Raw genomic sequence first — 13,792 nt, forward strand, 5'->3', positions numbered from 1 at the left:
ATTGTTTTCAGTTATGCTATCTCACAGTCTCCCGATGGAGTGAGAGAGGATAATCATGTCCTGACACTCCTTACGGCCCTAATAAGTCTTTCTCTACTTCAAGTTTCTTTCATATTATTTACCATAATATTAAGGATCTTTGCTTGGAAGCTGACAGATGAAGAACCTTATCTTATGTCCCATTTGCTAAGGTGCTTACATTTGATGCTTCAAATATTTAAGGTTATTTTACAGCCTGTGGTAAATGTAATGTAACCAGCAGTAGCCAAGAGGAAACTTGGTTTTAGTGTCCCACTTTGTCCAGATTGCAGCTGCAGGGAATGGACCGAATGGTCCTCAGAAACTCCTTTACTCAGAGTGGAGAGTGTAGTCAGAGGTTTCTTCAGGATGCCTTAAGATTTGAGCATGTAAAAACACAGTATCTCAGACTGAGGCAGTGGTGGCTTGGGGAATCTTGCAACTTAAAATTCAGCACAAATTATAGACTCTGATGGTGCCTTTATTAATCTGGAAAGGCCGTTTTGAAGCTTTGGCTTGATTATTTTCCTTGCTGTCTCTTGCCTCCATGTCAGCCCTTTGGAAGGACTTGCAAGACTAACTCTTAGAAAAGAGCTCCCTCTGACTTTGTTTCCACCCTTGAAACCATGACAGATCCCACCTTGCCCCCCCAGCTGGAGAACTGTTTTCTTAGATGGGCATCCATGCCACAGTGGGATGTTTTTGGGGACAAAGGGACATACTTCAGTGAGGAGCACTGGGGAATGGATTGGGAGGAGGATGCTGGGGCAGGTAGGGAAGAAAAAGTAAGAAGAAGGGCTCAGCCAAGGCAGAAACCCACAACTATAATGATCAACAAAGACTCTAGGACATAAATTGATCACAAAGAGACAGGTGATGACAGGTGAGACAAAAATGGTTGCTTCTGTTCCACACGGGGAGAGGCCAAGTGGGACGAAGGTCATTTAGGTCTTACCTGTCACTTTTCCAGGGCAGCAAGGGATCCAGAGCTATCCCTTCTCCAATTCCCCATCCCCTTTCTTATCTTTGGACTGCTGACACTTGTTTCCAGCCCTGTAAAAGCCACTAGTACCTAAATTTCATGCCTTAGGTGACAAATACCCAAGTTAGTCCTCACAACTGCTGTGGTATCTCACAGCAAAATTGGAATGAACTACTGAGATTGCTCCTCCAGAGGACTGCCAGAGCCTAGGTCCCTGGGTAGGAAGAAGTAGCCACAACATAAGAGTTTGTTGCTTATGTATTGTAGGTAGTATGGATACAGCCCAGTAGATTTCACAGAGGTTGTAAGAACATTGAAGAATGCAAGGCCAGACAGACATCACTGTGGGACTCCCCTGGAAGTGCTCTTGCCCGAAGACAAATTCTTGTTTCTTTTTCACCTGCTGAGATCAGACAGATGCTTCTCTGCCTCTTTAACATGCCAGCCTGGTTTTGCACCCTTCTAACTTCTTAATCAAAATACGGTTCTGTACCTGTTAAAAGACCTTGTGGACTCTGGATCTATAATATCACCATTGTTAACTATAGCAACCTAGGTTAGAAAAAAACATTAAAAAAGGATATTTAGTCAGTTTGCTGAGATCTAGCAGCCAGGAAGAGCAACACATCTGCACTTTAACCAGCACATTGCACCAACTGTGAAAAAACAACAAATCCTTTTTTTTAACTACCTGCACATAATCTGACCAGCATTGCTATATGCAAGAATCATGAAACAAAACCCATCCATAGCACAGATATTTTGATAAGGTACAGGAGGAAGGAAGATGAAAGAAGAGAGAAAAGGGGGGGCAGGGGAGAAAGGGAGGGAGGGATTACACAAGTCCTCTTAGTGCTTAAGTAGCTAGATGCCCATTCCCTGCTATACTAGGGGCTCTACCACTTTTGGTCAATATTACCTCTCTGTCCCACCCTTTGCTAATGGTCACTGCCTCCAGCTGAGCTGGCACAACCAAACACCTGCCCTGCCTCAGCTGCTCCATTTCATGCATTGCCTCAAACTTCTCATGAAGGTGAGCTTCTCTCAGGATGCTGGACTGTAAACAAACACTGCCAGGACATGAGCATATGTTTCCTCCAGCTGCCTCTGCTACGGGAGTGTGACCTGTACTGAGAAGGAGACAGCAAGCATCTGGAAGGAGCTGATGGTGTCATGGCTCTTTGCTTAGTGAGTGTCAGTCAAATATCCAAGATAATTAATGATGAGAAATTATTAGGCCCCAGCGATACCCATTACTCTGGACATTCAGCTGGCTGACGCATTTGTACCTCCCCGTGACAGGTCAGTATTTTTCTGTCCTTCCCTTGGCAATCCAGTGCTGGCTCTGGTCTCCGGTTATATTTATAGGCACAGACTCACCTGGAAATTGTAGAGATCACAGAAGTGCCTGAGGCTCCAGGGTTTGGTTTTGACAACCAAAGTATTGTCATTGCTTAAATGCATTTGTTAGTCCTCTTATCCACAACTTCTTAATCATTATAATTCTCTACACTGTCATTTTTGTCCCTTCAATGAGACTTCGGACACTCCAGTTCTCTGGAGAGAGACTTTGGTTAAACCGATATCTCAGATGTCTCTGTAGCACGCCTATTGCTCAATCAGGCTGCAAACATTATGTTAATTGTTTTGGTTCTTTACCATCTTTCAGGCTGCGTGGGCCATACCTGTCAGGAGCTCTGTCTGCCCAGAGTGACTCTCTACAGTGAGACAATTGATATGCAATAATTTCACAGTTACTCAGAATTCATAAATTGTGCAAAGACAAATTTCTCCCATCTCATCATAAAAACAATTCAGTTTAAATCTGACTGGATGGGTTTAGAGTAGATGGATTAGGTCCTGCAGTGAAACTGGACAGAAAGACAATCCAGTTACCAGCTTAACTGCCTTTCTGTTCTAAATAAAACCACAAATACATCCATACAAAGTAGGAGAGGCATTATTAGAAATTTTATATTTTTATGGATAGAAATGAATTTTTATGGAGCTGATAATGCAGCTAGAACACACAATTGGCCTAGTCAAAATGAAAGATGAATACAAATTGCAAATCAGCTCCTGGGCTATAAAAATTGGTGTAACCTTCTCAGCAATAACTGATTGTTTAGGAGGCTCAAATAGAGTCACAGTGATGTTTCTTCCAGCCTTATTAAGCATCATAGTTGTCATATTAAACCAATGATGTATGAGTATTTGCTTATTGTAATGAATTCTGGAGACAGTAGCTGGAGCAGCGATACAAAAGAAAGTCAGGCTAAAGACTTTGGGTAATTTTTTCTGGCTCCCTGAGGGAAATATTTCTCTCTTTTATTTCACTAACATCAAAGACTGTCTCAAATCCTGATACAGGCAGAACTTCTCCTGAAGCTAAATGTCTGGGATCTAATGCCCCTTCCCCCTCAATGGGCTGTAAATATAACTATCGATCTAACTGATGTTATTCTGTATTTTCACTTCCCTGGGAGCAATGGAAAATTGTTACTACTTTGTAGGTGGTAGGATGAGGATCCCAAATTCCTTTCCAAGCTTTAGTAAAACTCTCTTGGGAAATATGTTTGGAGGTGTTAGTAGCCATGTTATTCAGAGGTCAGATTCTTGCAGACGTATGAGGTTTGGAGGACTTTAGTGATGTATAGCAGTGTGGCACTCAAGACCCAACTAAGAGAGGTTCAAAGGGAGAAAAAAGATTTGTGTTGTTGAGGAAAGCTGGAGAAAACCTGGGGGAGGAGAGGCAGCCAGCTGCTATTTGATTATCTAATATGCATGCTATATGTGTGTCTTGTCCGCTTTGAGGCAAGTCCACTTAGAGGCTAGCAATGTTCTAAGATGCACTGATGTTCTCGTGGGCAGACTGAAGCATTTTTGTGGCTGTGGCAGGAGATGTTGCAATGACATAGCTAGCAGCCATCAACTTCTATACTCCAGCCTGCAGCTCTGTTAAAAGGAACCGGGATGTGAGGTACTCTGAGCCTCCCCTCCTACCCTGTTCTTGAACTAATGGTGGGAGAATCAAAAAACCTAATCATTTCTTGATGAAATTTAAGTCCATCATTTCTTATTCTGTCACCCATGGGCACACAGAAAAACTTACCCGCTCCTTTGCAACAGCCTTGTTAAAATTTTCCCCTTAAATCTTTTCTCCTTCGGCTAAGCAACTCCAGCTCTTTCACTAGTTCTTACAAATCGTGTGTGTCACTCTGATGATCATTATCATTACTTTCCCCTGGAAATGCTCCCATTGGCCCAACCATCTTTCTTGAAGGGTGATATCAAAACCAGACATGGGGTGCCACCTGGGACAGACAGGACAATGACTTCCATTGTCTTGCAGCCTATGCTCCAGCTGACACAACCACGCTGTTTGAAACAGCATGAGCATATATATGCTCAGCTTGTTCACCCTATATTGTATAACTGTTGGCTTTGGGAATGAAGTTGAAGTCAAATTGAATTATCAGCATTTCCTTGTTTCTCCTCCTTTTTCTCTTTAACAGCGAGGCACTTTTCACTCTCCTCTAGTCTTCTGGATTTGCAGCAGTACAGGAGATACTCAAGCCCCATCTTCTGCTCAAGACAAATCCCCTTTGCCTCAAAATGTATTCCACCTGCACAGGGGAAGAGGAGCTAATTCAACTTGTATTTGCAAACATAATCTAGCCTTCCTTTTCCAGTGCTTGTCTTGGCAACTAAAAACATTTTTACAGAGCTGTCATATGTCATTATTAGAAGAGTTGCAGCCATGAGCAGAAGTAAAGCTTTGTGAAGCTGGTACGTTCCTTCCACATATTTTGCAGATGGGGTCTTTGTCCTCAGGGAGATAAGTGATTGCCAGGATTACATAGGCTTCGTCTATACCGTGTTTGGGATTTGTCCAAGAAACAGACAGTGGTCCCTGGGCCATGTGGTGGAAGCTGGTTTATATCTATACTGTTCAAGTATCAGCAGTCTTTGGAGCTCAAGGTGTGTCTTTGCAGGAGACTTTCAGAGATCTTCTTGCTGGTTTTTGTGCCTAGAGAACATGCAGCTGCTCCCAGCCCACTGGGGAAAGCTTAAGGATTGCTGAAATAGCCTCAGAAGACAAAAATGGTCTAAGCAAGCACCATCTTCTGCAACTTGAGCACATGCTGTACCTAAAATGTGGATCCCAACATGAGTTATTTTCTAGTCTGTGTCATTCATTTTCAAGCAGGAAAGGAATAATTTCACACTGGAGCCAACGCTGTGTTGAGCTAACATATATGCAGTTATAGTTGTCATGCTAAATAAGGCAGTATTCATGCTGGATTAAATATGATAATAAATCTAATTCGAGTGGAGAAGGGAGAAGTGGTACACTTTTTGCTTCTCAAACATTTCTAGATCCTACAGGTATTTTAGAGGTCTCTGGAGAAGTGAAACTTGTCACAGTATAATAGTGGCCTGCTGTTAGATAAATGCCAAGACAGGCACTGCCAGGCTGTCAGGGAGTTATTAATGGAGGTTTACGAGTTGCTCTCTAAAGTCATTCTCAGTTAAGTACTAATGTGCATCTTGCCTTGACAGCCCCCATACACTTAAACACGACTGGAGAAAAATGGGCTCTGTTTTGTTTATCATTCATTTCAGCTTTGCTTAGCGTAGGCTTTTCAGGTATCATAACAGACTTCATGAGCGGTTGCTATATATTGCTGGCTCAAAACGGGAGGCACATGGCAGAGCTTTTTATCAGCATGCATTACAAAGCAGGGTTTGCTGTGTTTTACTGTTGCAGTGATTGTTCACAGAATGAAAGAGATATGATCCTATTTGCCTACTTAGTCACGTAACAAAGCAGTATATTTTCCATGCAACATGTTTTGAAGCAGGTTAAAGATAACATGAGCTTGCACCTGAGTTTCAGACCCCTTGCCTGAGGTTATCTCAGAGGTGGTTTCCATGAGTCATAGCACTGACAAGATTAAAAGTGTAAAAACATCAGTCAGTTCCTGGAATAAAATTGGGGCTCAAAACTTATGTGGTTTAAAAATAACGAAATGCAAGATTTTATTCCTGTCTCTTTGCAGCAAGATGCCCTAGGTTCCCATTTTCCAGCTTTTTCCAGTAACAAGAGGGAAGGCAAGGAAGACAGAAAGAAGAGAGGAAGAGAAGGCAACAAGGCAACTCTGATATGATTGCAGCAATTGGAAGCTTACAAAAAAAACCCTCACCAAGTACTATGATACTGCAGTATACCCCTGGGAGTTGACAACATTATGTCAGACATGCAGAACAGAGCGCTTTTGCTGTCATCCTTCCTGGTAATTAGTGATTTAAAAAGAAAGTTGAATCTTTGTGAGGGCCCAGATACATGCAAGTTGGATTATTTGGACAGTTAACAGAGGTGTTACATGAAAAACGCAGTCACCATCTGCTCCCCTAGAGTCACCAGAAGGAAGGGGAGTCTCTGAGGAGCACAGTTTAATCCCCTGAAATCTGAATCAAACCCAAGGGACCCTATTTCTCTCTGGTCATTTCAGAGTAGTGGTTGCAAACCCTTGTTCAATTTTCAGACCCTATAGACACTACATTGGAGATGAAGACCCTGAGGAGCAAATTTCCCTCTATTGACTATGAGCTAGCTTTTCTTAGTTATCTTTTGGGTTCACTGGAGAGTCTTAGAGGTGGCAAGCTCCTGCTTGACAGGGTGCCTAGTATAATTAGCTATGCATCCGTTAAATGCCGTGGGGTTATCTGGGATGAATCCAGAGCTGATTACTCCCAAAAGAATGCTCACTCTGACTAGTACGTCATTTTGAACCATGGTTTTATACTATTGGTTTTGTCTCTTATTAGTTTGAATTTCTAAGGTGTGCCATCAAACTGGACTGAGATCAGTCTGAATGACTAATCAATGTTAATACTTACTGGTTTTGCTAAATTCATCTCTGACCAATCGCATTCACACTGGAATGAACATTCTTCATTATTAAAATGAAGTCTTTTTACAAAGCTAAATATGAGTAGCAGATTGTAATTCCTAAGAGCATCACAGCTCTCTCTTTTGGCAGAACAGGACGTCCATGAGATATAAAAACTTATCCTCAGAAAGGTGTCAATAAACTGTTCTATGAATAGGTCTCTCATAACCTAAAACATCCAAGTGACATCTTTATATATGTTTCAAAGTAGTTCGGTTTATCTTATTTCCTTGATTATGTATCAGTTCATTGTCACTACCAGCACTTGGGAGGGGTCTCATTCAATAAGGATTTGATATCTGTAGCCTCCACTGGAGCTCACCAGTGTTGTTTTTTCAGGGTGCAATTCATCTCTAAGTAAACAGCTAAAAGAAGTCAGGTGCATCTTGCCCTGGAAATGCCCATTCTTCTCCATTAACCATCTAGACTTAATCAACTCTCATCTTGTGTATCCAACCATGGAGCTGAAGGTCCTGTATGATAGACACATGGGAAGGGAAGGGAAGGGAAGGGAAGGGAAGGAGAAGGGAAGGAGAAGGGAAAAGAGAAGGAGAAGGGAAAAGAGAAGGAAAAAGAAAAAGAAAAGAAATAATTCAGTTCTATTCATAACCATGGACAAAATCTTAATAACACTGACCCCTAAGAGGCTGGCCTTGAAAGAGATGAAATCTCTTCAGTGTTGATGAGACATTTCCTTAATGCCTGAGCTGAAGTGATCCCTGCAAGGCTCTCCAGAGACAATGCCCTGAGGATAGCCATCGTCTGGAGGCCAGGGAGAGCATTTCTGCCCTCAAACCTTGCTGAATTCAGCTCCTCTAAATACAGCAGATCCATGGAAGGAACAAAAAGGCAAGGATTTGAGTCATGTACTTTTCTTTTACAAACCAGGGCTAAAAAGGTACTAGGACCTGGTAAAGAAAGAAGTTGTGAGACCTGACACGTTAATTCTTGCCATAGCTAGAAACCCAGCAAAATTTTAAAAACCCTCAACTTTTGTTACTTAAATGCAATTTTTCATAGGCAATCAGTATAAAAATGTTTACAGACAATAACATGCCTTATTCATGTTTTGCTATGTCAGCAACAAGGTGAAAGCGTGCTCCAAAGTTCTCCGAAGCTAATGAAAATCTTCCTTTTTCAATCACAAGGTCCCAAACAGCCTTTTAATTCCTCTTGAATAGGATCTGGCCTGCCTGAAATAAAAGTGCAGGGATCATGAAACTTGGTTTAGGCTCTCTAGAACAGGTAAAATATGCATGCTGATTTTTTTTTTTTTTTAATGAGAATACTCTAAGAAGTATTTCATCTGTCCATTTTATATTGCTTTTGTGACATTTTTTTTTTCTCTCTCTCTCTCTCTCCCCCGCTTAGCTGAAACAAAATCACACATGAAAGATTCATAGCATAGAGGAGCCAGGCAGCAGATAGCAAGAAGCCAGCTCTCTTCAGTTCAGTATTGTAGTGGTCTGGACATATTTGGTCTAGTTTTGGTCCTTGGACTGTTCAGGATCACTTCATCTAAGAAATGCTATGAGTTCCTCTCTGACCTGCCAATAAGCCCATTCAGAGGTGATTTAAATAATAAATAATTTTTTAAAAAGCAAAGGAGAAAAAAAGCAATCAGGAGATAGAGAGAATAATTTGCTTTTTTTTTTCCAGGTGGTATCTGCAGAACTTTTGTTGTTATATATACCTTAGCGTAAGAGTCAGATTTCTCTATTGACTTTTATATTGGCTATTGGGTTGATTTTTACATATGGGCTTAGATGTGTATGAACAGGTTTATCTTCAGTAGTGCCATTCTTTCTGTTTTTAAGCAAAAGGTGCTCTTTATTCAGAGGAAAAAATTCTTTAGATGGACAAGAGAAATTTTCTCGATTGAAAAAGCATATACTTTGACATGTATTCACACATTCAAGACACACATGCCTCCAGCTGGAGCAGCTGTGGCACCCTGTTTGAATTGCACCACCTTCCAGTTTCCAGTCTTTTCAGCTGCTCTCGGAGTTTACAGTGTAGAGATTAAAATAGGAGTTAGGGAGAACTGGCTTTGTAAAGCAAAAACACTGCAACCAGCCACATTTCTCTCGCTCTGGGGTAGACTGGGGGATGGAGAGGAAGGCAGGGAAAAGCCAGCTGGCTCTGCAGTCCTGGTAATGGGGTGAATTAAACTGTTTGACTTTTAGTCAGCCAAAGTATTCTTTTTTTTTTCATCTATTTCTCGGAAGCATGAAACTTTCCACGGTAAATGAGAGAAAAGGACTTTTCTAGCTAGTTTATTCCAAGCCTGACACCTGGAAACTTCTCCAAACAGCCCATGTTTCACCACGATTCCTATCAAAGGCTGATTCTGAAATCCTTTGCTTTCCATTTTTGTGTCCCATCTACAACAGCACAATATGCTTTTATATCACCTCTGAGGCTCTGCAGTCTAAGTGTACATTCATCTGTGAGATCAGCACAGTCCAGCATGATTATAAGGTCTGTCCAAACTCTTTTTTAATTACTTGCATTTGAAAAGTACACATGAACTGTATTTGTTATGCAAAGCAATCCCAGTGCATGCTTAGCATGTGTTGTAATTACGAACAGAAATCCTGCACTGAAGTCCAGTAATGTTTCTTTGCCATCTCCCAAAATCTGCTCCCTTTTTTTGTACTTGTTTGCTGAGTGAGCTTGCTGTTGTGAAGGGGAAGGTCCAGTCCTATGAGGACAGGCTGTTGGGGTTGTTCAGCCTGGAGAAGAGAAGGTTCCGGGGAGACCTTGTTGCAACCTTCCAGCACCTGGAGGGGGGGCCTACAAGAAAGCTGGAGAGGGACTTTTTAAAAGGGAGCATAGAGATAGGACAAGGGGTAATGGCTTTAAACTGAAAGAGGGTAGATTCAGGTTGGATATGAGGAAGAAATTCTTCCCTGTGAGGGTGGTGAGGTTGCCCAGAGAAGTTGTGGATGCCCCATCCCTGGAAGTGTTCAAGGCCAGGTTGGATGGGGCTTTGAGCAATGTGGTCTAGTGGAAGGTGTCCCTGCCCATGGCAGGGCGATTGAAACTCGATGATCCCTTCCAACACAAACAATTCTATGATTCTATAATAACAGCAACTGACTTTCCTCCAACAAAGCCTGTAGCTCACACAGCTCAGCATTTGAGGAGAGGCAGGTGGAGGTTGTGTTTTGATTTACAAACTCTTGGATGCAGCATTTGATTTAATATTTTAATAATTAATTGGGGGGAGGAAGAAAGAAGGCATTTATAAAGGGCTGATAGGAAATCGATGGCAGGGAGAGCACATCGCTGCTCAGGGAGAAGTAAGGACTGCATCAGATTGGGCTAAGAAAAATAATCCTGTGAACATTTAGAGAGGATGAAAGTATTTGGTCTCACTTAGAAAAGGGCTCTGGCTTTTTACCTTTGCAAGCAGGAGTGGCTGAAAACACCTCTGCCTTTGTGAGGTGAAAGGAGGAGAACATGTGGTCCTTCAGTTTCCTGCCTGCTAGCGATGGAGGGGAAGCATGGCCAGGATGTTCCTCTCCCATGAATTTCTTACCCTCTTTTCTGTGCTTGGTGCCCTGATTGACTGTTCTTTCCCAGGAACCCCATAAAGCAGGTTTCTTTAGAAGAGAAGGAAGACATATTCTGTATCTTCAGGAAAAGGACTATTAACTGCTTGTTTGTGTAGAAATCACAATCAAACCTCTCTAAACTAAACCTCTGCTACCTAACCCAGCATGATTTGGGGAAGAGATAATTAATGAATTTAATTAAAAAAAATTACCAAGAAATACAAAGGAAATGGCTTTATAATGTGCTCTGGCTTCTCCTTTGCCTGGAGAAAATGTGTTTATCTGACTCATCTGAGCATCCTCAGGTGCCTATTGGGTTGAAAAACAACTGAACTTGACTATGCTTATATAATTTTATTTATTTATTTTGCAGGTTTTCTTCTAGTTGTACTTTTTGGGGTTAAACAGCAGCCAATGAATAGAACATGAGAAACATTTCCCTGGATTCATCCTCATTTGAATAAGACACCCAGCAGTCCATAGACCAAAAAAATGCACCAAACTGTTAATTGATTTTTAAAGGAGAATTATGATGCTTTTAACAAGCCACTTATCTTGCTAAGCATTGTTAGGGTAGTAGTGTACATTCCACTGAAATGGCTGTTCCACAATGTGAGTCCCTAATTGCTTATAAAGCACACTGTTTATTGAGTATTAGCTCTGGCATAGTTGTTTATTACAGGAGTGCACTGCTTAATGCTTGTAAAAAGCCATCTAACTTAAATATGCTCTGTCTTGTCTCTTACCCTCCGATGCTCTTGTGAACACATGCTCTCCATCGCTAAGTTTGCAGTGGGAAGAGAAGAAAAGTATTAGCAGCGCTGTGCAAAGCTGAAGGAGGTTGCCTGGTAACTGTGAATAAGGGAGTCTGACTCAGGAGCGTATCTACTATATATTATCCCCTGCGCTCTGTCTACAATTAATAGGTCAGTGACCCAATGAAACATTTCAGATGAAGTCAAACTATTAGCTGGACAAATGTGTCTCAAGTACCGCTGTACGCTTGTTCCGTATGATTACGATACATTATGTGCTGGCAAAGTAAGCACGAATCATTAATACGCTCAGCTGAGCCCACCGCGTCCTGCAGCAAAACAGTCTCCCAGTCCTGAGTGATGTGCTGCGTTATCTTCATAAGACATGAAGCCTTCAGTTAGCGTGATCTACAGGGTGGTTAGTTTGCAGCAGGGATGCATTCACCTTTCTCTTTCGTGGGAATTTGTCATTCCACTTAGTGAGATGGGTAGTATTTTCAGGGGGAGGGAGGGAAATACTGGGAGAGAGAAGACAAGGGGAGAGATATACTGATACCTGTTTGGTTATAGCTCCTTTTTTAAGACTAGGAATGACTTATTTTACTTGCTACTCTTGTGAGGAGTTAGTAGCTAGATTTACCATCCCTTAGACTCTCCCATACAACTGAAGCAGGCAGGAGGGTTTTAAGTAGGAGGATGACCAAGTATGACATTCAGCTTCTGATTTCTTCTTCCCCATATAGTTAGAAAACCTCTCTTCTTGTCAAAAGAACTGCCTGAACTGTAGGAATAGCTGAAGAAGTGTTTTCTGGCTTGACTGGGATTAGTAAGCAGTGGTGTGGGATTTGCAGAGTGAACAATTCTTCCAATTGTATCTTGCTGCACCACTTGGTTGGTCTTCTTGAACTCCAGAATCAGCTTGCATTGTGTTTGTGGTGCTGCCTACCAATGGCCACATCCCACAACTCTTCACAAAGGGATGTAATCAGTCCCTAGTTGTATCAGATAAAGAGTGTCTTGGAGCACTCGACAAATAAATATACGTTCAAGACAGATCCTTTCCTATGATGGTCTTGAAGGAACAGAAAGTTTCTCTAGAGTGAAATGGAATTGCATAAGTGCATAATCATGCTCAGTATTTTCCTACAGGAAATTAGAAAAACAATAGAGAAGGAATATCTTCATTTTAAAACCTGGCTTGCTCCAAAATAAAACAGAAATGCTTTTGTACCTTAGCATCTAACTACATGCTTCTTGGAAATACAGTTTCTCAATTCCAATGAAGCTCTTATACTGCTTTGTTGGGAAAGAGAGACTGATGTGAGATTGGTATATCAGATTCAGATTTAGAGGCATGAAAGTGTGGTTTGCAATAGAGATTTCTGCTATTTGAGATCTACTCAGATCTTTGTTGATGAGCTGGATGAATTCTTAATGTATCATCTATCTTGTCGACCTATTCTAATGCAAGATTTCCCTCTATGCTTAATCTCTCAGCCACTTTAGTTAGCAGCAGAAAGCAATACCGTGTTCCTTCACAGTAGTCTCAAGGGCTTTGTGAATCCTCCAAAAGACCTTTAAAATTAGAAATTACCAGCAAACTTTGTACCACCAAAGATGTGTAACAGTCACTTTCCTGACTGTCTGAAATTAAATACTCTTGCCCCACTTAATGCCATGATTTGGATAAGTTGCTTTCTAAGGGAGCTCAGGAAGCTGCAGCAACTTACTTCTAAGTAAAAGTCATTTTAATGGAGACCATTTGGGATTTCAAATGGCCTTAAATGGAAAAATCCAAATCCACAGTAAAACTAAATGGGAAAGTCTCTGGAGATCATGTTTCGATGAGCTTCACTCAATAAGCTTATTAAGAAAAATGTCAGCAAATATGACACTGAAAAATCCACAGTGTATTTCTGCTGGTATCAACAATTCTACAGTCTGAGACTACACTGCTCTATATTTATATCAACTGGTTAATTAAATTACACAATGTTAGTTTAACTTACTGGGAAAAGATTTTCCTTTGGTACTAACCTTTGAATTAAATGCTATGACTGCACCATAGAAAAAGCAAGATTGCATCACTTGTAAATATACATATAGATATATATTTACCTTTAGGTACATATAATTTTTTACACTGTTATCACTGGGCTAGCTCAATAAGCTGTGCTAAACTACATCTCATCTTGTAGATAGATACCAGTTCTTGATGTTGAAATATTGGCAACATAAGTTCAAGCACTTTATAAAGTAAAAAACCCAAGTATTTGATCAGAGAGTATACTCTCAAAACCCTATCTTTGAAAACCTTCTAGTATTTATTTACACCTTTGTAACACTTTTTAAATGAATTAAATATCTGTTCATTGATATGGAAAGGTTTGCAGGTTAGGTTGAGTATGCAATCAGCCTGGAGTGGACACATTTGTCTCAATCAAGATGCTTCCAGTATCTACAACAAAACTAGTTGTCTAGACTACTTTTATAGTCAGCGGAGGAAATAAACACTTTTAG

This window comes from Nipponia nippon, unplaced genomic scaffold (assembly GCF_047370975.1).
Source record: "Nipponia nippon isolate SJK-2023a ecotype South Korea unplaced genomic scaffold, ASM4737097v1 scaffold_3, whole genome shotgun sequence".
Taxonomy (NCBI): Eukaryota; Metazoa; Chordata; class Aves; order Pelecaniformes; family Threskiornithidae; genus Nipponia; species Nipponia nippon.